The sequence below is a fragment of the Varroa destructor genome, unplaced genomic scaffold (assembly GCF_002443255.2).
Source record: "Varroa destructor unplaced genomic scaffold, Vdes_3.0 BEIS01000003.1, whole genome shotgun sequence".
In the NCBI taxonomy this organism is placed as follows: Eukaryota; Metazoa; Arthropoda; class Arachnida; order Mesostigmata; family Varroidae; genus Varroa; species Varroa destructor.
In genome coordinates this window covers 9,328,598-9,354,883 of record NW_019211456.1, presented here as the reverse complement: position 1 = coordinate 9,354,883, position 26,286 = coordinate 9,328,598, and the positions used below count along the sequence as shown (strand labels likewise).

The 26,286-nt window shown below is 44.2% G+C and overlaps 1 long non-coding RNA gene across 1 annotated transcript; it reads left to right on the top strand.

Annotated features, from left to right (window-relative positions):
• The first annotated feature begins 14,067 nt into the window (after nucleotides 1–14,067).
• On the top strand, nucleotides 14,068–22,260 carry LOC111247133 (uncharacterized). Its single transcript, XR_015324025.1, has 2 exons — nucleotides 14,068–15,959; nucleotides 22,063–22,260. It is a non-coding gene; the product is annotated as an uncharacterized LOC111247133 (long non-coding RNA).
• The last annotated feature ends 4,026 nt before the right edge of the window (nucleotides 22,261–26,286 follow it).

Below are 26,286 nucleotides of genomic sequence, written 5' to 3'. Positions count from 1 at the left end.
TGCCGTGACATGTCCAAATGGCATCCATGACAAAAGGACAAAACCATTTTCTAACGATTTTCGTTAAAGGTTAACACACATTTATCCTTAAAAGATCCCAATAAAGAATATCGTTTAAAGAAAAATTGACAGAGTAGCCAGCTATCTAAAAAAATATTCACGCTACCTATTTCTTGACTATGATTTATCTTCTAACGTTGGTTTGACACCTGACAGTAGTATTAAAAGTTGCGGTAGACGTGTTTCTGTCAGTTGCTATAGTAACACAAGCATAAATCTAAAATTGTCTATTTTGAACATACTAGCTTCATTGAAGTTAGCAAACTTCATAAGATTTTCCACTGTTCTCTATCCGATCATTCCAGCAGAATCTCTGCGATTAATTGATTAGATAGATTTCAAACACGAGACGTTTGGTCATGCGTATGCTATGGTTAGCGGTAGCAGTTGTCTGGTCCGCTTGGTAAAAGCTTTCTTTGGTAAAAAACAACGCTGATACAACCCAGTCTAGGTTGCGAGCTTCATAAAGTCAGGTGCCAATCAAAAGCATTATCTACAACGACAGAAAGACCACGCCTTAAAGCACGAAGCCATAACGTTTTACCATCTCGAATAGGCTTTTAAAGTCACATTAGTGTTCCAATAGTCCAGTAAAAACTATCTGATTACGACAAATATCCCATCGACGATCGACCCTTTTTACGAATCTGTTCGATGGAAAAAAGTATACATATCGTTTTTTCTCATACTAGAGGTAGGGATGTGTGTCCTTGTGCGCAGTACGTCCATACGGAGACCATCAGGACTTGATATAGTCGAGTACATCTAATCAAATCCTGGATAGACAAAATCCTAGATCACATAAACGAAAAGTAACCTTAGGCACGTCCGCAACCTAAGTGCGATATTTCACGACCCTATCGAGCGTAATACATATCGATTTAAGTAGGCCGCTTCTGCAAATGGTGCCGTGTTGCCATAAACGTAAACACACACTTTGAAACTAACAGCTTCATTCTATAAGTTATGCGTGAAGTAAAAATAGATTCAATTAATTTCTATATGTTCCGCATATCTTTACTTTTTAATCTCTGTGAAATCCTCAGCTCATCGGTATACACCTTATAGATAGCTAGGCCTATCTATTTTGTGAGCACCGATTGCACAGGATAAATTGCTTAGACTTCAGAGGACACAAGTGCGAGTTCCGTCGAGCACGGGAGACGCATTTCACATATTCAGACAACGAGTTAATAATAACTTGTGGCTTGCAAACACCTAGTATGAAATCAGGCCAACAGAATCGGAACGTATAATGAGATATTCGATGGAAGTTGGAAAGGGGCTAGTTACAGTACTTCTCAACCTATGTTTTGGTGCTACTTAGACGCAGAGACGGACTTTTTAACTTCATGCAAATGATGTACACAGATGGATCTTAGGCCATAATGACAAATTTTCGAGTAGATGCGTTTAATAGCTAAAACATTTACTGACATGGCTCGTGACCTATTTTTTGCATTTATTTTAAATTGGGGTCTTCGGCCTCATGTCCATGCGCCGCGTTCTCATTGTTTCGGTCAAAGCACATAATCACCTATTTCATTGAGTAATATCTATCATACCGCTTTTACGTGCATCTTAGTCCTTAACTGCAAAATGATCATCATCGCTTGGTAGCTCCATCTTACCGAACTGCATTAGTCTTCTCCAGTATTTCGATACGTTCTAACTGAAAAATTGTTTTTGAAAATATCGTAGATGTTTGTGAAGATTGACTACAAATATCTCTAATACTATCCATTTCGCTGGAGCCTTTTCTCACGCTCCGGCACGTTCCCTTGTTAGGGCGGCTGAACTTACGGACAACACAACCGTGGATATTCTCAAGGACACGATGCAACAACCGGGAAGAACTGAGGGTCTTTTTGCAACATCTTGTAATAAATGGGGGCTTGTGACAACATGGGTTTACCGTCGATTGAATCGATAATTCGATGATCGGGTACGTGACGCAACTATCTTCACACAGGCAACATACTGTAGACGGGGATCTGACCTTAGGTTGCATGTAAATAGTACGAGGTTTCACTCAACCTCTGGAAAACAGGCGTAGAAGATCTGTCTCGTAAGAAACATTTGTACTTCAAAAAAAAATGTTCTGTATTGACAAAGTCACAACTAAGTAATTAGGCCAAAGAAAAGCCTACATGGTATTTCTCCTAGTAGTAATAGAACTGGGTTAATAGTTCTACTTACATTTGTCAAGGCATGGTTAGTCGAAATCAGTTTTTGCCACAGACCGATTCATGGACGCTTTATGGTAAGCGGCAGTCTACCCTTTTTCTTTCCGCTGACCGAGACATCGACATGACCCCGTAACCGGTTGATTTGTTTAGCATTTTATATTATTATACAAATTGAATGAACGAGTAAGGGTTGTGGCAATTCCACCAATGATCCTGCGCGTCGTCAGCCATGACTGCCGACGACAACCAGACTTTGCTCACCGGCCACATAGACAGACGCAGGAAATGTACATTGTATTTTCTCGCGCTAGGCCCATATCGAACATTGTCTGCTGTATTTATGTGGTCACACAGTTTGTTGCAGCCCGTCGCGTCTCGTAGCGACGAGCTACAGCGTCACCTGGCATGCCGTCACTAGTTAATTTTAGAGTTTCTCGCAGCGACGCGTCAGCCAGTTGACCGTTTCACCTATGGACTGGCAAAGGTCGCGCTCCACAGACCTGTTATTCATCTAGCGCGTGCAAAAATATGCCTCGAACGACGGGCCGAACTAACCCTGCAGCTATCGTCGTAAGACGGTTGCTTCAAAGGCTACAGAAGTACCACCATAAGCGTCTATTGCTGTTGCCATTGGTTCCGCCGTAACGGCAGGGTCAATGGCGTTGCTCAGCCAGCAGAGTCTGTATAATGGACTTCGTATGACAATGCTCTTCAACAAGTGGCGCGCTATCTTTCATCGAGACCAACATGACGGTCGTGTGCCATGTTCTGAGTTCTTCTATCGGACATAATCTATCATCTATCTCTTCAACCTTCAGCATCCATCGCTGTGTCGTATTTGACATATTTCATACGCTGCTGCTGCTGCTGCTGCTGTTGTCTTTTGACTCGATTGTCGATTGGCTTCTTCACGTAATCATCTCATGGCCACCGCCGCCGCCATCGCCTCCGATCTCATCTTCGTACTAACCGCATCTCCATTGTCGAGTCCGCTCGACGTGCGCAGATAGCACTGCCATTTTCAGTAGAAGATTCAACAGTCATGTCCGCATCGTTTTGTTCTATCTAAAACACATCAACAGCAGTAGCCCACCGAATGCTGCCATGATGCCAGTAATAATCTTGCACCTTCTATCTGGCCACTTGATTTGCCGAAACCTGATAAGGTACGCGTGCCTTTTCTTGCTTTCATAACATTTGTTTTGACTTACTTTGATTTTGATAGCCGACCTCTTCGCCCTTTAGTGAAGCTCTTGGCAACAACAGGGTATGGCCGTCATTGTACTTTTCGTCGGATTTTCAAAAACACGAAAGCTTCAAGGGAATAAACATAAAAATCACAATGTGCCCTAACAGGGTGTGTTTAAATCGCTTTTTCATCACATAAATGTTACCGTTTGACTAGAAGCCGCACGGTATAGCGCCTGAAACGAAAACCCATAAAGGGTCAATTTTGAATAACAACATACAGTTATATCTATCTTATAGAAATAAAATGTCAGACAGTTTCATTGAGAGAATACGAAATGTCCGAAATGAAAATGGCCTTTGACGACTGGTTTGTAAGTCTTTTGCTTTAAATATGCATAATATATTATAACTCTTATTTGTTTTTCGCAGCTTTCTAAATAACTTGAAAGCCCTTTACATAGTTGATCAGCCTGTACGGTCGAATTAAAGGACGTAAGGGTGTGTGTTTGTATTCAACATTCGTGCCTCTTTTATTGAACAACATCTTCGCCTACGTTCAGTTGTATGCCAAATGGCGGTGCTAGAGGAGACGTAACGTGTCCATCAACCGCAATATGTTTCCGCAAAGATGAGTACAACAGCGCAGGCGAATCAATAGCGATTTTTCAACGAGTTGAAACCAGTTGTTAAAACGTCGTTCCCACCCCTGTAATAAGTTCTGTAAAAGCCGCACGTGCTCTTCGGATATTCAGCAAGACGACCAGTACGCATCAACAGTCATATCTCCTAGCGGGAATTGTTTTGCCATGTAGTCATTACTTGTTTTCGTACATCTGGGGGCAAAGGCCAGCAGCTACAATAGCGCCTGGATGTTACCGTATCAGGATAGGTTCGCAACAGGTAACGAACAGCAACAGGATGCGCTGGTAGTAACATGGCCAGTGGTCAGATGCGGCCGAGTAGCTGGTTCGTTAATGAGATTGATTCATTTTGAGAAGGTTATCCTAACAGTGTTCAATGCACACTTAAAGACCTAACAAATGAAGCCTGCCTTGTGCCTTCAGCCTGACGGAACGACGTAAAGTGCATCGATGCTTCACATTCGCCGGCGGCGCACAAATACGTTCAATTGTGGTCGCGAATAGTGTCGTTCGTTTCGGCGTAGCCTTGTCGCCTTTTGCGGGATCTGGTTGAAAGCACTTTGTAAAAGATGCATTGCCCATACGCTGCAGGGGGTTCTTCGAAGTCAATTGTGCTGCTTCTGTTCAAAACGGCACGAAAAGGACGAAACGAACTCCCCCGGTAACTCGTAATGGCTTTTGATTTTTGGTGGGCATTTCGACGACGACCAGCTGATAGAGCTGGTCCGTCGTAGCAGTAGTTGTCGACCGCCTGGCTGACCAAACATATAGTAGATAAGTGACTATGGAACACAAGTATAGATAATGGACAGACATCGTCACGAATGTCCATAGGGTCACCGTCTTGCTGATTAGGTTATCGCTTTTGTTTCCGTCAAATCATTCGTTGCTCGCAGAAGAACGGAGACATGGACGAGCGTACAAGTTCATACGTATCGCCTAAAATAGCTGACGTTCCCGGGCTACCGTTGAGGGAATCTGTCGAACGCTACGCTCGCCACCGCTTCGATGCAGGCAGCTTGGCAGCGGGCACGGTTTGGGTAGTTATTACGTCTCAGTGGTGTCACTCGAATCGCACTGGCGAAATCGCGTGAGACATACCCGCTGACACGGTGACTTAGCATTTAGCAATGCTCATAGTATGTAAAGTCAAACAGGATGACAAAATTTGAGATCGTTATTACCGTTTCCTTTTCTGTTACTTCGGTCGATCGTTATTAGTTGGATCCACTGAGGAAAGGTATCCCGCAGCCTCGCAGGTCGTGACCTCATCAGCTAGATCCACTTACCCACTAAATCAATTGTTTAAGTATGACAATGATGATGACACTGATCATGCTTGTCGTTTCTACTAATGCAAGCTGCACTTTAGTTCTTCCTATCTTCAGTAAAATTCAAGGCTAAGTAAAATTAATTACAGCTGCTCTAAGTAAGTGCAATAGTAAAATGTGTTCTCTTAGCAGGAACAAGATACCATACTCGTCTTCATCACGTACCGCTATTTTTCCAGCCGGTTAAACGAAGTGATAATCGTGAATTTTTGGCTTGACTAGCCGACGACAGAAGCTCTACGCATTCGGATCTTATTTAGAAAAAACGATCTGGCAATGTTTTTTTTCTTACCAATGTAAGGTGACAATTGTATCTGTTGAAAAACTAGCGACGTACTATCGCAGATCCGCTGTCGTTCGTTGTCATCTCCGCTATTGCAGCATAGAAGTTTCGGTCGTTTCCGATAGAGTTGATGATCATCTCAATAAACATACTTAACTCTAGCATGATCCTTGCGCGAATCGTTCGAACTCGATCTTAGTGCGCCATAACTTTTGCCGAAGGAGTGAAGAGTTGTTTGGGTGTCTGTTTGCACTGCTGCTGTCTTCCTATCGGCCGATAAATACACCGCATATCAAGTCCTCCAATCAATAGACGTAGCTACCCCAGTCAATTCTATTGTTAATAGCTTTTTCTGTTTTCACTGTCCGGTGGGCCTTGCATTTCTTTCGATCCCAAAACACAATATCGCCGCACCGCGGTGGTCCTCTGATCCTTTTTCGATCTTACTCTTTCTTCTTCTACACCTCTTACATTCATACGTACGTACATACAAACACATACACAGACACACACATATATATACATATATATATAGAGAGAAAAAGAGAGAGAGAGAGAGACACGCAGATCGACAGACATATATATATATATATATATATATCAGGTTGTGCAGAGAGAATTGGCAATTTAACCCTTACTGAGATAGACAGTTTGGCCTGTGCATTGATTCAAATCATCGCGCTGTGACCCCTCGTACCCCTCTTCGAGCGCTAACCGAAATGACCATCGTACTCACGATAGCTTTGACGCACAGTGGCAGACTATCAGACAAGAGCTTAGCCCCACTCTTCGTTAGTCTTTTGGTTCTCGATTTTATTTAGCTTGTCTGTATTTTTTGCGCACTGTTGGCTTCTTGTTAGTGTCATTCGAAGGCGCGACGAAATCGATGGCTTCGCGATAAGTTACTCGACAGACTCCGTTCGGCACTTCAAGACACTTTCAGGACTTCGTTGTTTAACATCACCCAGATCAACTACTATCCAAAATGTCATTGTTCGTCCCTTTCTTCTTCTTTCACATACTCTCTCTCTCACGACCGTACGTTCATCCCCTCGCTCGAGTTGCTACGCTCTGTTTAGCTGGGCGAGTGTGTCTGTATACTGATGTCCAATAGCGCGCCTCTTCTCGAGTGTTGTACACCATCAGCGCTGACTCTTCACCAGTAAACGTAGAAAAAGTGTACGCTTTCGAGTACTTGAGCTAGTGGTTGATGCTTTGTTTGGAAATGATTGGTTGGCTTTTGTTGATGTGCGCTCACAATGATGACCCTGTTCGTTGATGCTATTGGCGTTGTTGCTGCCGCCGCCGCCGCTGCTGTTGCTGCCGCACTTCTTGATGGTCTTGTTGTGTACAACAAACATGTGACAATGAGCGACTGCGATTCGCCAAATCAAGTCACCATCTCTGACGTCCGCTAAGCTCAAGCAAAGGTCAGCAAAGGCTGCGCTTCCGTACACAAATTCTCGTTTAAGTGCACACATAAAAACGAGGCGGGGGAGAATATCGATTTGGTAGTGGGCTTGCTGTTTCCACTAGAAGAAGTGGGCGAGCTCGTAGACTCATCTGCAGGCAACACACACGAATACCGAACACCGCAGGAGGACGTACCCTTGGTACAAAATCAGCCAAATACACAAAGCTAAACAAAACCCAACAGTGTATATAGTCATGGTATTTATTTCTACCGAAAATATCTAGTTAATTCGATTCGTGCAGCCTGTGCTGGTTGTGAGGAGCGGCTGATAGATGGCGCTAGCAGTCACTCGTACAACTTTCGCTGTCAGGCAACAGCTATTCGCCGCAAATGGCTGAAGGCCAATTCTAGCCCAGACCCAAGTCCGATCTCGTATAAATAAATCGCGTCTCACAACCTTTGTGGGATAGCTTTGTGTCCAAAGTAATAAAAAAAAAAAACCGTAAACGTTCATGCGTACCATTTAAAGAAATACGAATAAAAAAGGAAATTTTTGATAACTTTCGCGTTGTATACATATATAATATCGATAATAGTACGCTCCGGCTGACGTTAAACAGCTCCTTCTAGACACCGAGTGGTCGCTTGCTAAGTGTTCCGAAATTTGAATAGGCAACAGTGAGGGTCAAAATTCTAATAACGACCCACCGAAGTGTAATACGGGAACACCATAGGTTAAAACGTAACCGAAAAGAACTTCTTTAGTTTTATATTTTTCTTGTTTAAATTTAAATTACCTATTGAAATTAGGAGATGCTGAAGAGTTTGTCAAGCTCAGCACGTTTTTCTGCCCTTTAGATTATTTTGCAGACGTCTCAGTTTCGCTCGATACCGTCGTACTCCCGTAAGAACGGTGAGCCAACAAGGATGAGGTATAATAATCTCGAGCGAAGGCGACAGAGAGAAGAATAACATTGAAAACTTAACGACAACCCTCGTTATGTCACCAAACGTACGCTGCTGTTTTGTTCGGCATAATGGTCTCATTATAAGATGGCAGTGGTAGTCATACAAGAACGAAACAAATCGTTTTATGTGTCATTTGATGAGCGCTGTAACACGCTTAGAGACACGAAGAACATTTCGAACCGATAAACAAACTTGGCGTTGATAGCAAAAGGATCTTCGGTCAGCTTTGGAAAGCCCTTTTTCGAGTGGGTGTGCAAAAAAACAGTGGAAGCATGCTATGCGGATATAGGGATTCGAGATAAGGTCCACAAATATATATGCATGTGTGTTGCTGAGGGCACCGCGGCAATTCTAATGCAGCTCGTCTATCTCGCGTAAATGTGTCACATCCTGTACACTTCAACAGCCTTTTCCGCCCCTACTGCTTTTCGTTTTCGTACTCTCCTCGTCCTCCATTGAAGCACATAAGTGTAAGTAGACGCGCACATGATCTCTAGTCCATACAATCACCACACATTCAAGCATTGTTAGCTTTCAATCAGTTATATCGGGTAGTCATTCTTTCCACGGACTCACACCCCCTTTTTCAAACCTATCTCGACTTTCAGACTTCAACAATACGCAGCTAATTTCGAGGAAACTTCACACCGCGCACCTCAGGACTCGCAGTGACAAGGCACCCAGGATCGAGTGCGGAGTACGCGGCTTCTTCAATCTGCAATCTGCTTTCAGAATGCGAGAGACCCGACTGATCATATCAGATAACACCTCCGCACCCTCTTCCTCCAAGCTTGACTCTGTTTGCCACGCTGGAACAAACCGGATCCACTATAGAGATAAGCGGATAGGCAGGCAGGCAGGCAGGCAGGCAGACAGGCAAGCAGAGTTGCCGTAGAGGCGACAGCGCTCCGTGCGTCACGAAGAATTTTTGGGTTCGTTGAGTCTCATACCTCGACTGCTAACCAGTTAATAATAGTAGTAGCGGCAGTTAGTAATGCTAGCATACCATAGAGAGGCTGTCGTAGCGAGGCTATGGCGACGAATGTTTTTCAGGGTATTAGCCGGTCCTGTACATACTTATACGGGACTCTGATGCAGTACAGGCCGAGGTCGGAGAATGGCTGAGTCAGTTGGCCTGTTAGCTGGTGCTACTCCATATGGTGTCATGCTGTCGAAGGTCGGGAGTATTCTATCGGCGGTATGAGAAGTGATTGTCAGACGCTAGCGGACTGCGGTTATCGTGACGGACGATCTTTATTTGTTTGTTTGGAAACGGCGATGGACTTCTCGTCCGAAGTCTGTCACCTTGGGGACTGCGAAGAGAAACGGCGAGCTATACATAGGTAGATATAAAGGTGATACCACTGAACTCCCAAATGCTTGTTTATTTGTTTACTCGTTGTAGATTATAGTATGAATTTGTATAGCGTGCGAATATGATTGTGCGTGTATGTACGCATGTGTCCAAACTGGAGTCTCTATTCAAAATCGCAATCGGTCTGACTAATCGAAGGAATGAAGTCGAAGGTGTAGATCTCGCGGGTACCATATTGCTGGACAACTGACACGGTGACGGGACGCACAAGGAGCTGTCTAGGAAGTCTATGCGATGGGTTATCTTTGCCGCTACCGCCATATCGTGACGAGGTGAGAGCAGATCGCTTGCGATATTCATCAGTCGCGATGGTATCACTAAATGGATCGGCAAGGAAGATCCTGTGGTGAAAGTTATAGTGTCTCGGCCCTTCCATTTTCGCTCCGCTCGATGACGCGACGATGTAATGCCTATCTCAAATGCTAAACGTTTCAGGCACAGGGGGAGCTGCCGGGAAGGCTTAATATATTTTTGCTATATGCCCGTGACTTCAATGTGGTCATTGCATCGCTAATCCGGCGGTCGCTTTGATAGACGTGATTACTAAGTTCCCCTCTCGTGTATCGATTGACTTTATGTAAAAAATTATACAATAGGGCTGAAGCAGAAGAACAAGTAAAATTACCACAGTTGCTAGCGCCGATGTTGGTATTTAACTATTTGCGCCAACCAACCCGAAAAAGTTGGCGTCCGTGGCTAGTGGTTTTATTCTTTAAACTAACGCGAGCACCCTGAAAGTACATTTAGACTGCCGAGAAAATGCCCATTAGCTTACAATGTACTGCAAGGTACTGGAAAGTATGATGAAGCCAATAAAAGCGAGTAAAGAAAACTTGTTTGCATTAGCCTTACTCTCGAGCATGTTTTAGGCGGTATTTTTATAAGGTTTCTATGTAAATGTGAGTACGGATGAAGGAGCGACACTGTCCCAGTTACCCGCAAAAGTTAGCGCAGAAGTACGTTATACTGCATTGTTGTTCAATTGACACTTTAGGTCCGTATTGGACCTTTATCTAAGTATTCCATCCACTAAACATGCAGTTTAAGTCGAATCGGTAGCACTTTATATATATATATATATATATATATATATGTATATGTATATATATATGTATATGTATATGTATATATATGTATATGTATATATATATATGTATATATATATGGCACGCCATCTGATCCGCTACGTGTACCGTACGTACTTTACGCCCGCCTAACTCGGCGGTGTTCGTCTTCAAATGCTAATTAGAATAATATATTTGAAGCTCTAACGAGCATCATTAAGGCAATCTGTTTTCTCGCCTGTTGGCTGACTCGTGTATGCGCTGGTTGTACACAAGACAGCGGCCGTGTTGCCCAACTCCGAGGCTTGACCGTCGCTCGAGAGGCAGTCAGTCGCCCAGTTTGTGAGCAGGACACCACCATTGGCGGGACCGATTGCCGACAGCTTCATTTCTTCATCTGCAACCGCCGACTGAGTGATGATGCCGGCGTTGAGTTCCCGACTCGTGCCTCTCCATCTGGAACCGTTCCAATTTTTCTGTTGACGGCGGCGATGTCTCCTCTGAATCTTGAAGAATCAACCCTTTGTACACGGCGCAACCAGAACTCACTTCAGTAATGGCTTCGAGCGGAATGATAGACAGACAAATAATCATTCTACGAACATGCACGAAACAACGATTAGCCCAGCACAGAGAGGTTGAATCGTTTTTAAAAAAATAATGATGATTGCTACAACATGCTAGGCCGCTTGGTAATACATTGTATTGGCACGCGCTTCGGAAATTGCTCCGCTTCTCTACACTGACTGTGTATTCGTTCACCAGACCAAGTCACGTAGAATAGATAGCAGACACGTTGTCAGGGTGCGATTTCTGTCTCCACTTGATGGTGTGGACATGTTGGACAGACAAAGATCTGTCGTGAACAGATAGCGGCCGACGTCCTGTTTGCGCTCGAGATTCGTTGTCTCCCTGCTTACATTTTGTTGTCGGACGAGGCGAGCTGACACTATTATTAGACCGGACGCGTCGATAGCACACAAATAGTAAGTAACAAGCGCGATGTGTACGGCAGACACTTCACTATACTCTGGCTGGTGAATGACTTTTTGCTAGAAGGAACGTTAGCTGGTAAAAGTCGCTCGACACCCGGCCGCAAGGGACAAGCACTTTACCCTATGAGAATGAGACGGGCACGCGCCGTGATACACGGAACACGCTCGGTTAGCAATGACAGCGATAGTCGGGACAGAGATCTAGGTGGTCGTCGCTGAAGGCAGTTAGTTAGCGCCTTCTTGTGTTGCCACCAATCAGACCCAAAGACATTTCCGACCTCAGCCGACTCATCAAGATGGGCATCCATTGTTATCGAGAATATGGGCGACCAAGAACTCGTCGCCACCGTACGTCAGTCTGCACATTCTTAAGCTTATGCGTAAATTAACTGTGTCATCTCACTATAGAGCTCAAACAGAGGCCTGATTAAACAACGAATGTTCCCCAGAGGCAAGCAGCTCTGAATGTACAGCCGACTATATTGAGGTCGTAACGTTAAAGGTGACAGGGGGTGATCAAAATCAGCATCCTATAGTTATCTTACAATGAAGTTCTCATTTGATTAGAACTAAATTACACTTGCATAATAGAATGAATTCACTCATATGCCACCTTCGAGTTCGAAACTGCAGTTTGGCTGGATTGAGAGCACCTTCGTGGTAGATAACGTATTTACGAGATAACCACAAAAACACGTTATGGTCTGGGTTCGATCCCGGGCATGGGCACACGGCTTCTTGTGTAATGGGAGCGAACGGTCGAGCGCAATGCTTCACAGCGACACCGGACATCGAACTCGAAACATACTTACCCAGTTATACTGGACAAAAATTTACTTAAAAAAGTAGTTGAAATAATTTCGGTTGTTAGTTTTTAAAAGTATGTAAACTTTTATTGGAAAGAAAACTTGAACGTAAAATCGCACCCACTGTCTAGTAATATAATATTTAATTTCCTTTTTATGGGTAGCCCCTTATACTACTGCTGCTGCTGCTGCTGCTAATTCTCTAAAGTGAGGCTGTCTCGAGACCTGAAACAGTGTTTCATTCTCAAAATGATTTGATATGAAATTATCACCCCTCGAATACAACGCTTACGTGAAAATCCAGTACAGATCAATCGATTTAGCAACAGCTTAATTGTCACGGTGGCTGTTAAGCAAAATCGAGCTTGCCCCAGTGGCTTCTCTTGTCTTGCTCGTACATTCTAGTCCAGCCTTGGCTAGATTTTTCGACCCGGCATCTATCAGCTGTTTAGGCCACGTATGCAGTGGCGTTGAAGGTATCCACAGTCGAAACGCTAAGTGGTCAAAAGTTGAGCCCAGTCGATGAGCGACGTTCTAGTCTCAGGCGGCGAGGGTTGGAGGGGAGTGGCGGAGAAGGCGTTCTGTAATTTGTCGGCTTCGATAGATACCGAACAACGCTCCTAGCAGAGCCTATTTGATAGGGAACACGGAAGGACACAGGAGGCCTGTTACTCACACATCAGTGAAACAGCCTTTCAATAGCGGGATGTTGTTTTATGTAAGTGTACATATTTGTATATGGTACAGGAAACCGGTGGAGCAGAATGTTGACGGAACTGATGTTACATATATGGCCAAAAAAACGTTAGAAAACGAATTGCAAAACAAAACAGAAAAAAAAAAAGCGAAAAATGTCTTCGTCTATATATACTACTGAAACTGGGATTAATTATTCCAATTTTCGTACAACTTCAAAAAATACCTTGCGTCAAATAGACGAAAGGTGACGTATATCTAATTACTCGAAAGGTGTGTGGTTTCTTCAATTCAAAGTACGATACTTTTTCAAATACAACTGACCAAATAGTTCGGGCTGCTAACGGCTGGCTGCCAGCACGAAACGATAAATGATCAAATTGCCTCGTAGAACTTCAGAGAATCTGGTCGTCTGGTGGCCAACAGGTGGTATGGTATTAGTTCACCAATGACGAAGCATGAAAACAAAATCGGTTATTGTTGATGAAGCTTGCGGGGTATATGGTTCTAAAGCAGCCCAATGCCAATGATCTACTCAGCGTAATTATAGCCTAGCTTTGAATCAGAAGGTATATAATCGTATGACGTCGCAAGGACAGCGTATTAAGAAAATCCTGTAGTAATTTCAGCGGGGGCATATCGATTCTGATTAACTGTACAGATTATTTTGCCTTCAAATAGCAACACAACTTTAAATTTAGTCAAATATACTTATAAAGTAATCCTAGTCTCATCTCTAATAATACACAACCTCCATTGATTTTTTAAGGTTTGATTTGTTATGCTTTGTATGCCGATCTAGGTAGCTAGGCGTCTACTCGGCTTGGGCTCGGACTTTTGTCGCAGTGTCGCGGTTATGGCATCACTATCGTTAACGCTGGTACAGAGGTCGACGAAAGGCCCTTATCGAGAATTCGGGCGACATATTGCGTTGATGATGCCGCCGCCGCTGCTGCCGGCAGCGACACGTCATCCTCTTTTCCTTCTTGACCTTCCCCTTGCCACACCAATAGGTAGCCAAGCGAAGATGTGTTAAGCGGTTACAACGAAGCGCCCTAGTCAGACTCGACATGCTGTGTCTCAGAAGCACCAAGACCGAGGTCCAGACATTGTTGTATGCTCAGACGACAACGTTCAAGAACTCCGGCAGCTTGCTACAATGTGGAAGCAAACAGAACACCTCTGATAGTGACAGCATCCGCCAATGACTCGAGTCGACAGTTTTAACAGCGTTTGCCAAGCCCTGATATTCGCTTCTCGATTGCAGTTGCGCTTATCAAATGCATTATGACCATTGAATTATCATTCACTCCACCTCGAGCGGCTGACGCCGGCGGACAACAGGAGATCGATCGAAGGAACGGACTTCTTTAGATGGTATGCCGATACTTCGCAAGGAGGATAGTCTCTGACGCAAGCTGTGCAGATTGCGCAGGACGGGGAGATTTTTCGTTATTATATTAACAAATACTTGGTTATTAACGGAACGAGCGGAGAATAGCTTTGTTCCGACCATGGTCAAACATCTCTGCCCTGTCCACATGCTTTTGGAAAGATAACAAACAACTAGCGTATTGAGTGGCAATGGCGTTACCACCCGTTGCATACCCTCATATCGAGCATGCTTACGTCTGACTCTTGAGCACTGTTTACAAGGAGTCTGCAGCATTGGTAGCACTTGGATGTACGTGAAAGTGATTCCACAGCCGCACTAGGCCTGCGCATTTATTTTATCCAATAGTTCTGTAGTTCCTTCGCGTGGGAATAAATGCATACATAGGTCTAGCTAATTCACGACGATAACCCGGCGACGACGACCACGAGGAAATGTGGGTAGACAATGGATTGAAATGGAGTGCGTGTGTGTATATGTGTGGCTGCTGCGTACTGAAGGAGAGGATCCTTCAGGTGCAGGCTATGTCCAAGAACTGTTGTTCCTATCTTGGATTTAATGTTACTGATACTGTTATTGCTGTTCATAGTGCTGATGTTGCTGCTGGCAGCAGCAGCCGCTGTTGAGGGCATCAGCACCTCACGAAGTCGGGCCATCACTCGATTGTGTAGCTGTCGGCTCGATTGTTGTGTTGCTGTCGGCTTTTTTTGAAGCTGCTAGATTCACTAAAAGGTCGATTTTCGTAGCTCGTACCAGCAGCGGCAGAAGCAGTAGTGGCGGTCTTCCTCCAAGCAGCCGGCTGTTACCGCCGGAGGTGTCGGCCTGTAATTACCGAGGGAGCGCCGCGCTTTTCGATGACTCCGCGGAATGTCGAACAGACGAACAGAGACGGACGAACGAACGAACGAACGGCCGGCCGGCCGATGGCCAGCAGCAGAAGCCGAAGGGACGACGAAGCGTTGCCGCACTGAGAGACCGCCCTACGTTCACACCTTCGCTAGAAAGCGCGATACCGCTATTACGGAATGGATATGTGCATGTGTACGGTGCCACTATGATGATTGTGACGACGACGACGACGACGACGACGACGATGACGACCATGACAAAGACATGGATACCCATCACACAGCCGATTACATAGAAGAAAGGAAGACCGAACCATACCGCTGAAGAGTGTCGAAGAAGTTCGTCAGTTTCATCACCAGCATCATCGGGATCGACTCAGCCGTCATCTTTAGCAGCAGCAGCAGCACGAGCCTTCTCAAAGTTGAATACCTAAATAATCGATTAGGCAAATCGAAAGAAATAAGCTAGAATGAGGATAGTGCCAAGTGAGCACACGCACTATAGAACAGTGAATAGAAGAATGACGATGTAGCGGGGTTCCCTTTGGAAGTTCGCAGAAAAACAACCCTTAGGTATCCGACTACTTCTATGTGCTTCTGCCGCTGCCACTGAAAGAGGGAGTGAACCGATACGATTTAACGGCGATGATGACGAGGACGACGACTGGATTCGATCTGTCGTCTGGCTGGATGCGTCTAAAGGCGTAAGTTGGCGCATTGCCTCTGTTACCTGTATCCTAACAAACGAGCTGCCACCGCCAGTTGCCACCGGGGACTGTTACTTGTGGCGACGACGATGATGACGATGAACCAAGAAAACACCGCTGATGCTAGTAATAGATCTTGCTCTAGTCATATCTGCTGCTGGAAGATAGAAGACCTGTTTGTATTCCGCCTTTTCTCGTCCAACAGAGCAATATATGGACGTTGGTGTTGTCATAATATGGACCTGATGTAATGAAGGGCCTAGTGCTGCTATTATTAGTAGGATAAATAATACTCTTGACTAAAGGCCCTCTTTTCCAGCCCTTCTAGAAGGACTACATGAATCGCAAGCTTTAATCTATTTAGTGTATGTCAAAGGTGCGTATATAGGTAGAACACTGGTCTGTGCTTTTGTCGAAGTTGCCGTAATAAGCGTCGCATCGTCCCTCGAACAGCTAACGGTAACGACGCTTGCTGCTTCTAGTAGCATCGTCACCGCCTGATTATTTGCGGCTTCGGCCGGCTAGCGTTAGTATCGATATTTGTCACGTGGCAAAGCAAACGTCAGTGATGATTATGGCCATCATCGATTTCAGCATAGAGACGATTAGTTGTTTGATATCGACAAGACTGCATTGTCGGCATGCCTGCAGCCGCAGTCATCACCACCAACGAGTAATACCTACCTAGTGACATTAGTAAAAAGCGGAAAATACGTACGTACAACTGGCAAGCTTTGGTACAAACACCAATCAGAGCCTAGCTCAGTTGTTACGATCTGCGTCGCACGATATAGCATACAGTTTCGTCCGACGTCGAATAAGCATCAGCAGGCGGAAGCCTGCTGATGCTTATTCGACGTCGTGTTGACAGTACAATGCTATCTAAATCGTGTAACATAAACCTTACGAGCGAACTTGTGTCAGCGTTGCGTGGCGTCTACAGCGATCTTCTGAGCTCCGTCTAATCGAATACCAGCGAAGCGGTCAAGCCTGTAGACGCCAATAGCAACAGCCGAAATCGGGTAAGTGACGTCAGAGTCTTCATCATCGAGCGACCATAATTAGAGCTTGTCATGTCATCAATAACAGTTGAAATGGCTGGCTGCCTACTGAGCGCTACTGTCAGATAGATGCTGATGTTGATGCAATTGGAGTTCACCTACGAGGTAACGAGAAAATGTAGGTGACTTCAGTTTCGTCCATTGCCTTCGTTGCTAGCCACTCTTGACGGCCAAACTCGTCACTCTTTCTTCGGCTAGAACAGGAACAAGTTGCTTTCTGTTAGCGAGTTGTTTTCATCGTCAGACAACAACAACAGTACCATCACTAATGCTGATAGAGGCAGCTACGACAACGGTGATATCCGTTCTGCGCAGCATTCGTCATCGATGTGTTGTCTCACGGCACCTCTCTCGAGCTATCCACTGGAGTTGCCATCGCAATTGGGAATAGGTTCATCAACATGAACGCATGGACAGCATCGTCATCGTATCGATGGTGTAGCGCGCTGCTGAGTTGTGGTCGTGTATCGTCTCCGTGTTTCCTTCAGCGTGTAGACGTATGGACGTCGGCACTTTCAGGTGTGCAACAGATCTATGCATTGGAAAATGCATTGCTCAGTCAGCAATACCCCTGACTCCGATCCACGGTTTGACGCGTCTCGGCCAGACAACAAGCATCGAGGGCGTACCAAGGGCAAGCGGCATGCCACCACCGTGGCCGATGCTGCTGCTGCTGCTGCTACCGCCGCCGACGCCGACACCGCCGCAGCGAAGAACGACTATAACGATGACGTTAAATTGGCCGGTTGATTTTAGTAAAGTGAAAAATGCCAGCGAGGAGATTGCTATTGCGCCTGATGCTACTATTTTTGTCCGCTGTAGCTCACTGCAAGTGAAATGCGGAGCGCGAACCTTTTCGGCGCGAGAAAACCAAAAATAAGTGCTGGGTTGATGGCTGCGGCGAAAACGGAGCGAAGAGATGCATCAACAACCGGCAGCCGGGGGTCGTTGCGGCCCCGACAACTATAACGACGATGCCGGTGGCGGTGGTAACTTTCTGAAGGCATCTAAACGGCTGTATGACTCTACTGTTTACTGACAGATGAGGCTGATATTCGCGCCCTGCTCGAGTAAATTAACTCGGACAAATTGCAGCAAACGAAGCGTCAGCAACAGCAACGAGGGCGTCAGCGAAAGAAAGCATCACTCACATGAGGAGAAAGAAGATATCACAAACGGCTTAATTCATTGATTTTCGGACGACTTCAGCAGTACTAGTAAAGAGAACAGAATTAGGAAGGCCGGAGTTTCTTGGCTGAAATTAAGTTTCTAGTGAAGTTGACTACTAGGAGGAGGGAAACGCCCTTTTTGATAGCAAACGAACGCAGAAACAGAGTCAGTAGCAGCGTCAAGGGAAGTCTTTGCAGTACTACGTCAAGTGCGATTGTAAATTTTCATTGTAGACGGCCGAAAAATTTAGCCACACAGGTAAACTGTAAGAGCTGACAGGGTTGCCCTGTATTCGGCAGCCTCGCAGCCGGTGTGGTCCAGGAAGTCGAAAGACGAGACGCTTCGGAATCCTGTTGCCGGTAGCAAATGCCACCCAATTCGATTGACGCTGTAGACGTCACAAGACATAGGTGGTTGATACAACAAGTAGTGCTGTCATAGGCACGTCTAAGCGCGCGTAGGATCCGCGCACAAGATTTCGCAAGCTTTCGAGCAGGACCGAGGTCGATGGGGCGATGGTATGAAAACGAAGGGGCAGAGGAAGGTGTTTGTTGAATAAAGAAAATTAACCTACTGGAGTTTTGACTAGTCTTCGTGGACTTACATGATTGTCTCCTCAAAACGCACGAAGCTAAAGTCAAGCAATTCGTTGAATCATCCCTCAACAAGAAGCACACTGAAGTTCTCGTTCGCTAGCTTTAGGTGTGAGGTAGACTCCAACAGTTTGTTTCTCTTCTTTTGTAGCGAACCTCGCAGCGTCTAGTTTGATGCTCAACCACGTTCTTAGCTGCTCCGACTGGCTAGACGCAGAACTTCTGCAGAACAATGCACGTAGCCAATGGTTTCTACGGAAAACACGAGAGTCTGGCGCCTTAGAGACCAAAAGCTTCGCCCTGCTGGATGCCTGATGCATTGTAGGACGCATTTCTATCTGTCTGACTCCACAGTGTCGTCAATGCGTCAACGGAGAGTTGACGTTCCCTCCGCGACACGACGATTAGAGATGAGCCTAACCCTCTAACGGCGCAACCAGCATCTAGAAGTTTGATACATCTGCTAATGACTGATTATAACTCCAGAATTTTAGGTAAACAATGTAATATGATTGCTTTACTTTAGTTTACTGTTCTGGGAAACCCCCCATCCTACACCCCGCGACTATAAAGTAACAACGATAACAATAAGCATTACGACTACTCTAAGTAGGATTTCAGATATACATATATATATATATATATATACATATACATATATATATATATATATATATAGAGAGAGAGAGAGAGAGAGAGAGATTTGAACAAGCGTCGAATAATAAAACGAATCTTGAACGCGTATCGTTGGTCGTCTCGCTAGTGCAAGACTAAAAGGAGACGCAAATATTTTGCCACTCTAGCGCCCATTTTAAATTCTGTCGTATTGCACAACTTCACATCTTGAGAGTCAGGCCAACCTCGTCAGAAACAAAGCTGGATAGTATTTGTTCTTTTTGCTCCGTATTTCTTATCTAATGGCGTATTGCGACTACTTCTGTTATTTTTTTTCCGCTATTGGATGTATCGCGTTTTCTGATATAGTCTATTAGTATCTGTTACGTTTTATCTTCTTCTGCGCCACGAGCGCAGTTGTTGTCTAATAGGCAGAATCTAGCATTAGGACACTTGATTAGACGTAAACTGACATATCGTTTTCTTTTATAAATAATCAGTACGTTCGTTTTTCTCAACAAGGCGTTAAGTGTTAGACACCGCTAACACCATCAGTGCGAAGATATTATCTCAGCTTTGCTTAGCCATTGTCTCTGTGCTTTCATCGTATATGTTCTCGGTGCAAGTGATAAGACCAACGCGACGACGAACGCTTTTTCGTCCTATCCAAAAGTAGTATAATAGTAACTCATATTATATACGTTATCAATATCCTGCCTATGTCCCGGTAATGACACAATGAGTGTTGTGTTTCCTTGTGAATCTCGTGGGGTACGTAGTATTCTGGGTTCGAATTTGGATGTGGGCAGATTTCGTGGTGTGCTGCTAAACCGCCCGGTCTGATGGCATGTCTAACGGCGGTACCGGACATAGCTCGAAAAATTCACCTTTTGCCCATAGTCGATAGTGAAAAGAAAAAAAAAAAAAAAAAAACATTTCCTGTAACACTCAGTGAAGTGTTAAAACACGATTAATATACAAGCTAACACTATGCCAGCATTTTCGAATGAACCGCTAAAATTTTCATTTCATAAAAGCAGAACGGTATATCCTATAGATCTAGAGATTTCTAGCTTTGATAGATCTGTGGTATTATGGAATTGTGTCCGGTTGAAATGGATCGAGTATAACTCACTGGTAAATCGCAAGCTAATTTTATAGAAATCGAGTAACGTTCAATTCGAACCTAAATATCTTCAGTCTTCATCGACTTGTCGGCAATGACCAGGGAACAAACGTGTCGAGTCACGGTCGTGTGATCTGTTTTCGCATTGGTCGATATCATTAGGTCGGCTGTGGCTTAGCGTGTCGCCTCACAGATAGATTACCACCTGTGAAGCGATGATCTCTCTCTCGGCAGAGGACGTATTTTGTGCCGGTCGGCACGCTTAACTTTCAGATGTTGCTCAACTAGATTTTTAGTGGCTGTGAGAACATACATTTCATAGAAAATACGCTGAAAGGAGTTCTAAAAGCTTTCCCACTACTGTCTTTTGGTTAAATTCAATTTGAACTCCTTCGGTTTAGTCGTTGTTCCGCTTCCTATCGATCGTTCGTATGCATTTTTGCACGCTTCCCCTACAATAATACAACTATATATTTTCAGTGTACGCAATCTGAGTAGTTCATCGTTTGTTTCAAGTACTGCTTGCCTATATTAATCTTATCTTTTTAGCAGACACACAGAGAGTAAGCAAGGAGGGGGTGCGTCGTCAGAAACAAACTGTGTTTTGTTCAAGTTTCAGGCGCACGTGCCGTCGATGCGGGTTAATAGCGTGGACAGTTTCATCATAACCTAATGAGTAAAAATGATCTCCGGGGTAACCGTGATAGTACAGGTAATAAGGTTAGGCGTACGGGTAAGGCGCATAAGACCATATGCTCTTTGGTCAAAAGGCGTTTTTACTACAGTTCATACTTGTAAATTGACTGCTTAGCTTGATTCGCAAAAGTAAATAAAATGTGTTTGACAATTCTAAAAATTTCCCTATATATGGTAGCATGTTATTCTTGCATAAATAGTATGTCCTAATTACTGAATAACGTAACAAGGTCAAACCTGTAACTGGTGACCTGTGATCGCGACGCACCCTCGACCATATTGTTACCAGGAGCTATTGCAATAAATCCACATTGCTACTGTTTACTAGAATTACTGCCTTCTATTATTAGCTGTTAACATGAGCGAGGAAAGGTGTTTTAAGGTTTCCGACCTGGCGGAATACAGGTCGTGTCCGCAAACAGCAGTTTCCGCAGTGATCATATTGTATATTGCCGTTTGTATGCCTTCGTAGGAACCGCGTCGTATAATTAAATCTAGGTTTTATTCTATATTTTATTATATAATTATCGCTGCTACCAGGACCAAGTGCTTTGGCTTAGTTCCTATCTAGCGATGATGTCTAGCAATGCCAGTGCAGCGACAGTGTAAACTGATGCACTGGCATTGTTACCGGCCTGACCAGAACCTCAGAGCAGATAGTACCATCAGTCTATTTCTTCGTGCATGCTTCTTATCTGTTAGTTAATGCGAGACACCTAGTTGTATAACATATTCTAACAACAATAGTTGAAGCCGTCCGGAATATTGACGAAAATGGTGGCTTCGGTATCATCATCTTATTATATCCCTTTGACTTATTTTCTGATTTACAACCGTAGGTGCCGCTGCCCCAGTGGCCAATCATCGCCAGCCATGTCGGATTCGACTGCGCGTCGCGATATCAGCAGTCGTATGGATGGAAGTGACGGCGGTACGCATGGAAAGCCAGCATTAGCATCAGCTTATATGTGTGCATATACATGCCCGTAATAAAGTCATGTTAGTCCGGCCTGTTGTCTCGGATGTTATAAACACAAGCACTTCGCTCTTCAGTTACAATAGCAGCACACATACACACATATATATACACATATAATTTCATTGGTCGATAAGAGGCAATTGTAATGATGCTCTTACAACTGAAGTCTATCTGCTATCGACTAAACAGTCGTCGAATTATCATTCTCCCTAACGGCGTGATATAACAATGAAGAAGCAATTTTTAGCTTTCCTACTACACAGGTCACTTCGGTCTTCTGTTGGTGTGGGCTTGCCCCTGTTGCTGCTGCTACTGCTGCTGCTGCTAGCGGTTAGTCGGTACTTCGTTGATACTATCACTGTCGCTGCCTTGAACGCCTTCGGAGGGGCGAATGGCGCTGTTGGTGGCTATGCATTTGTATCGATCCTGTCACGCTATAGTCCACCATCGTGAGCCTTCTACCATTATACACTTACAAGTACCACTTTCACTCCAAAGAGTGGAAGTAGGCAGTCGCTGTCTCCTGCCAGCGGGCAGTAGACTGACGAAGACCCGTCTGTGCTACGTGAAACTCCTGTCACGGCAGATACACACGCATATCGATTACATGCACGTGCATAGGTGCTATAAAGCGTGCACAGACCCTGTTTAAGTAGACTGTACGTATTTACAATAGAGTATTTATAACGTGTAACAGTTTATTTTATTATCGCATAGGTCGATAGATGTATCTTTCTGTATACTATACACGATTAAGCCTCACAATTTTGAGACAGTTTTGTAGAAAGTATACATACATACAGGGCATCCCAAAACAATGTATACACGTTTTTATTTTTGCGTATAATAAATATTTAATTTACCAAACAATGTACATAAATTGTATAATTTTTCCTCCTACAACTGATATCACAATTTTAATCAATACATTATTATTATTAATGGCGTGCCATCAATTCACAGATCTTCCAGCGTCGCGTGACCTCTATCTTTAAGGTGCCCTTCATGGAAAAGTTCAATAACGCCTAATCTGGCAAATGGGCAAGATATTCCACGGGACATTTTCGTTTGCCCTAGCTGTTTGGACATTTTCATCAGGATATATTTTTACATCAAATAATACTGTGCAGGTACTGCGTCCTGCTATAAAAATAGAATAACCACGTTTGCTAAGAGAAAGTTCCGTGGTGAAGGAGGGAATAACGTGTGGTAAAACATATCCTTGCAGTAGATTAAAGTGATTGGCCCTATTCATTGCGACGTCAACAAGAGAATGATCCAGTTAAATTATAATGGCCGCATGTTTTCGTACACCTTGTCTATATATATATATATATAACGGGTCGCTCACTGATAAAGAAAGTGAGACTGTAAATCAGAGGGGACACTGTTGGCCGATTCAACAAGGAGTGAATTGATGCAGTTGTCTCTGTAGCAATACTTTGTATAGATTGTGCACGTTCCATATTTAGCCACAGGCGTATGCATGCCGGCCGTATGAACATGTTGCAACCATTTTTGGTAGAAAGCTCGTCATTAATATGCCAATGGAGATCCGAGAGCCGTTACGACCGAGAAGTACTCGGCGACGATAGCCAATGTTTTAATAAGGCTAATTCCCACAATGGGCATCTAGACCATGGCTTTATCCAATAGGGCAATAGGATCAATTATAATGACATCATGCAGATAGGAATATACAAGGTATGGACCGCTTGCAGAATGATCGACTGTTACCTCGAATTAGTTTCACTGTTATTATCGCCGTTGTCACGGTAGTTTTCGCCGCTTACCACGGCTGCCGCCATTACTACCGAATTGAGGATAGCTTTCACAAGAGTCTGTTCCAGGAGAGCTCATTTCGCTGGGGCCATAGTGTTGACAACTAATTCGTAGTGTGTGACGTAGATACATAATATCACTTGTTTCGACACAGCTAAACATGATTTTCCGTTTGATTGTCATTGTGATCTCTACAGAGATACGACACCTATATTGTGTCATAGACATCACAGCAAAAGCCGTTGTTCCATAGTTGACACGCAGGTTTGCGGCGGTTAGATGCGCCTCTGCATGAGCTACGTGTTTAATATTACGCGCGATTCTAGTATTGTACATAGTTAAAATATGACTTTACATGTGAACAGAAAAAAGAATAAGTATTTCAGAAGTGGGCTTGATATGTCCATATTTTGTATCTTTGCTTTATACGGTAATTCGTCATTGAAAGCCTAGCTGAAATGAAAATCGTAGGTGCAACGATGAGATACATGTCACCAGCAGCTATTTAATGATGAACGGTCGAAAATTCTGGTAGCCACTGTTACTTCCTTTACGACAATCATATGTAAAAAGGCCCGTGAGCCTCGTTTGCGTCTGACCTCGCTATCTTCAATCGGTTCCATGATCAGCTCCCGCTGAGAAGCTAGCCGGGCTTTTCGTCATGCGTATACGGCCTCTTCTAAAGTCATCTTCACTCATTTAGCAGAACCGGTCTGCCTTTAAGCATAAAATTGTGTATTTTTCAGTTATTGTCGACTACTAGGCAGAGTTCTACAATTCAACGCGTTTATAGAAAGGAAGTCGAAAAAAGAAATGGTGTGTCTCACGGTTTCGCAGCTCGTTTCAAGCAGCATACTGACTTATCCATATGACGACTGCGGCTGCTCCATAAGTGTAGAAGTAACATACGGAACGTGTGGTAAGAGTCTGGCCGCCGTTACATGCCCATCATGGTGTCACCGCAACGTCTGAAGCTTGCTTTTCGTAAACAGCTTCATTAGGATGGACAGAGGTTGGCCCGTTCGGAGCACTATCCATGACGCGACGGCATCAATAGCTGTCATGTTAAGATCAGCCGATCGACTGCGTCGTGGACGACATTTTTAGTTCTCGTCAAAAGGCAGATCTGTATCGCTGATTTTGGAATTTGTGTTTTGGCTTTTGTTTGTAGTGAAGTCGTTTCGGAGATGCCCCTCTCAGCTACGTTTCTTCCAGCCAGTTCACCATTCAAATGAAAAAAACAGCGTATATAGAGGCGTACGTAGGAAGCTCTACGTGAAATAGCTATGCACTCTATAAGCAACTAGTGGAACAGTTGTAAGGACTCGAGATTAACACCGTCCATAGACAGACAGACAGACGGACAAACATGTGATAAGTCAACCTTTTACAACATTGCCGAGCAGTGAGCGAATTCTCGAGCGTCGACAATAAACAAGAAGCACTAATGATAGATCAAAACAGCCAACAGCCCCAGCAGAACGGCAGAGGCTAGTGGAAAGAAAGAACAATCACTTGAAGAAAGCGACAATGATTTTGTACAAATGATTTGTTCTTCCACGACGCTATTTCCGGTAAAAGCTGAGGTCTGGTGCGACGCTTGCTTTCGGCCACAGCATCACCTCAGTCCCAGTTCGTGCAGCTGCTCCCCGGACTGTTTTTAATGTTAGCACCGCGAATAGGAAAGAAAAAAATTCATTCATTTGTTGTCAACAATGACATTTTTAATAATTCATGCACTTCGACGAATACCAGAAATCATATGTCATATGTTTTTTCAGCCTTCGTGAAGCAGCAGGCAGAGATGAGGCGGATAAAAACGACCGATAAACCGAATGCTGCTTGAAGCTCAATGGTAACTTCAACGAACGTTTACAAAATACACACTTGTGCTAGTATCCAACCCGTCCGATACACGTGCACCAATCAATATCTGTTTTATTACAGGTGCACGCCGTAACCACTATTGGCTTATGATAAAAACGTAGGCATTCAAGCAAGCTTCCACCCCAATAGATATCTAGACCATGAAATATTTTCGTTGCAACAACCGGCTTGTAAAGAATTATATACGGGTAGCCAACCTTATGTATATTTTTTAGCTTGGGGCTTTGTTTGGACGGCTACTCCTCTGTCGTAAAAAAAAGAGGCCGAAGGTCACCCAAATTAAGGTGCCACCATTGAAATAAACAACTCAAATCGTGTGACTAAATAGGAGCAAAATATTTCAAGTATTAATATTTCATGAAATCATGCAGACAAATTATTCGAGATTTTATTGATAAAAAACTAATCTAAGTCT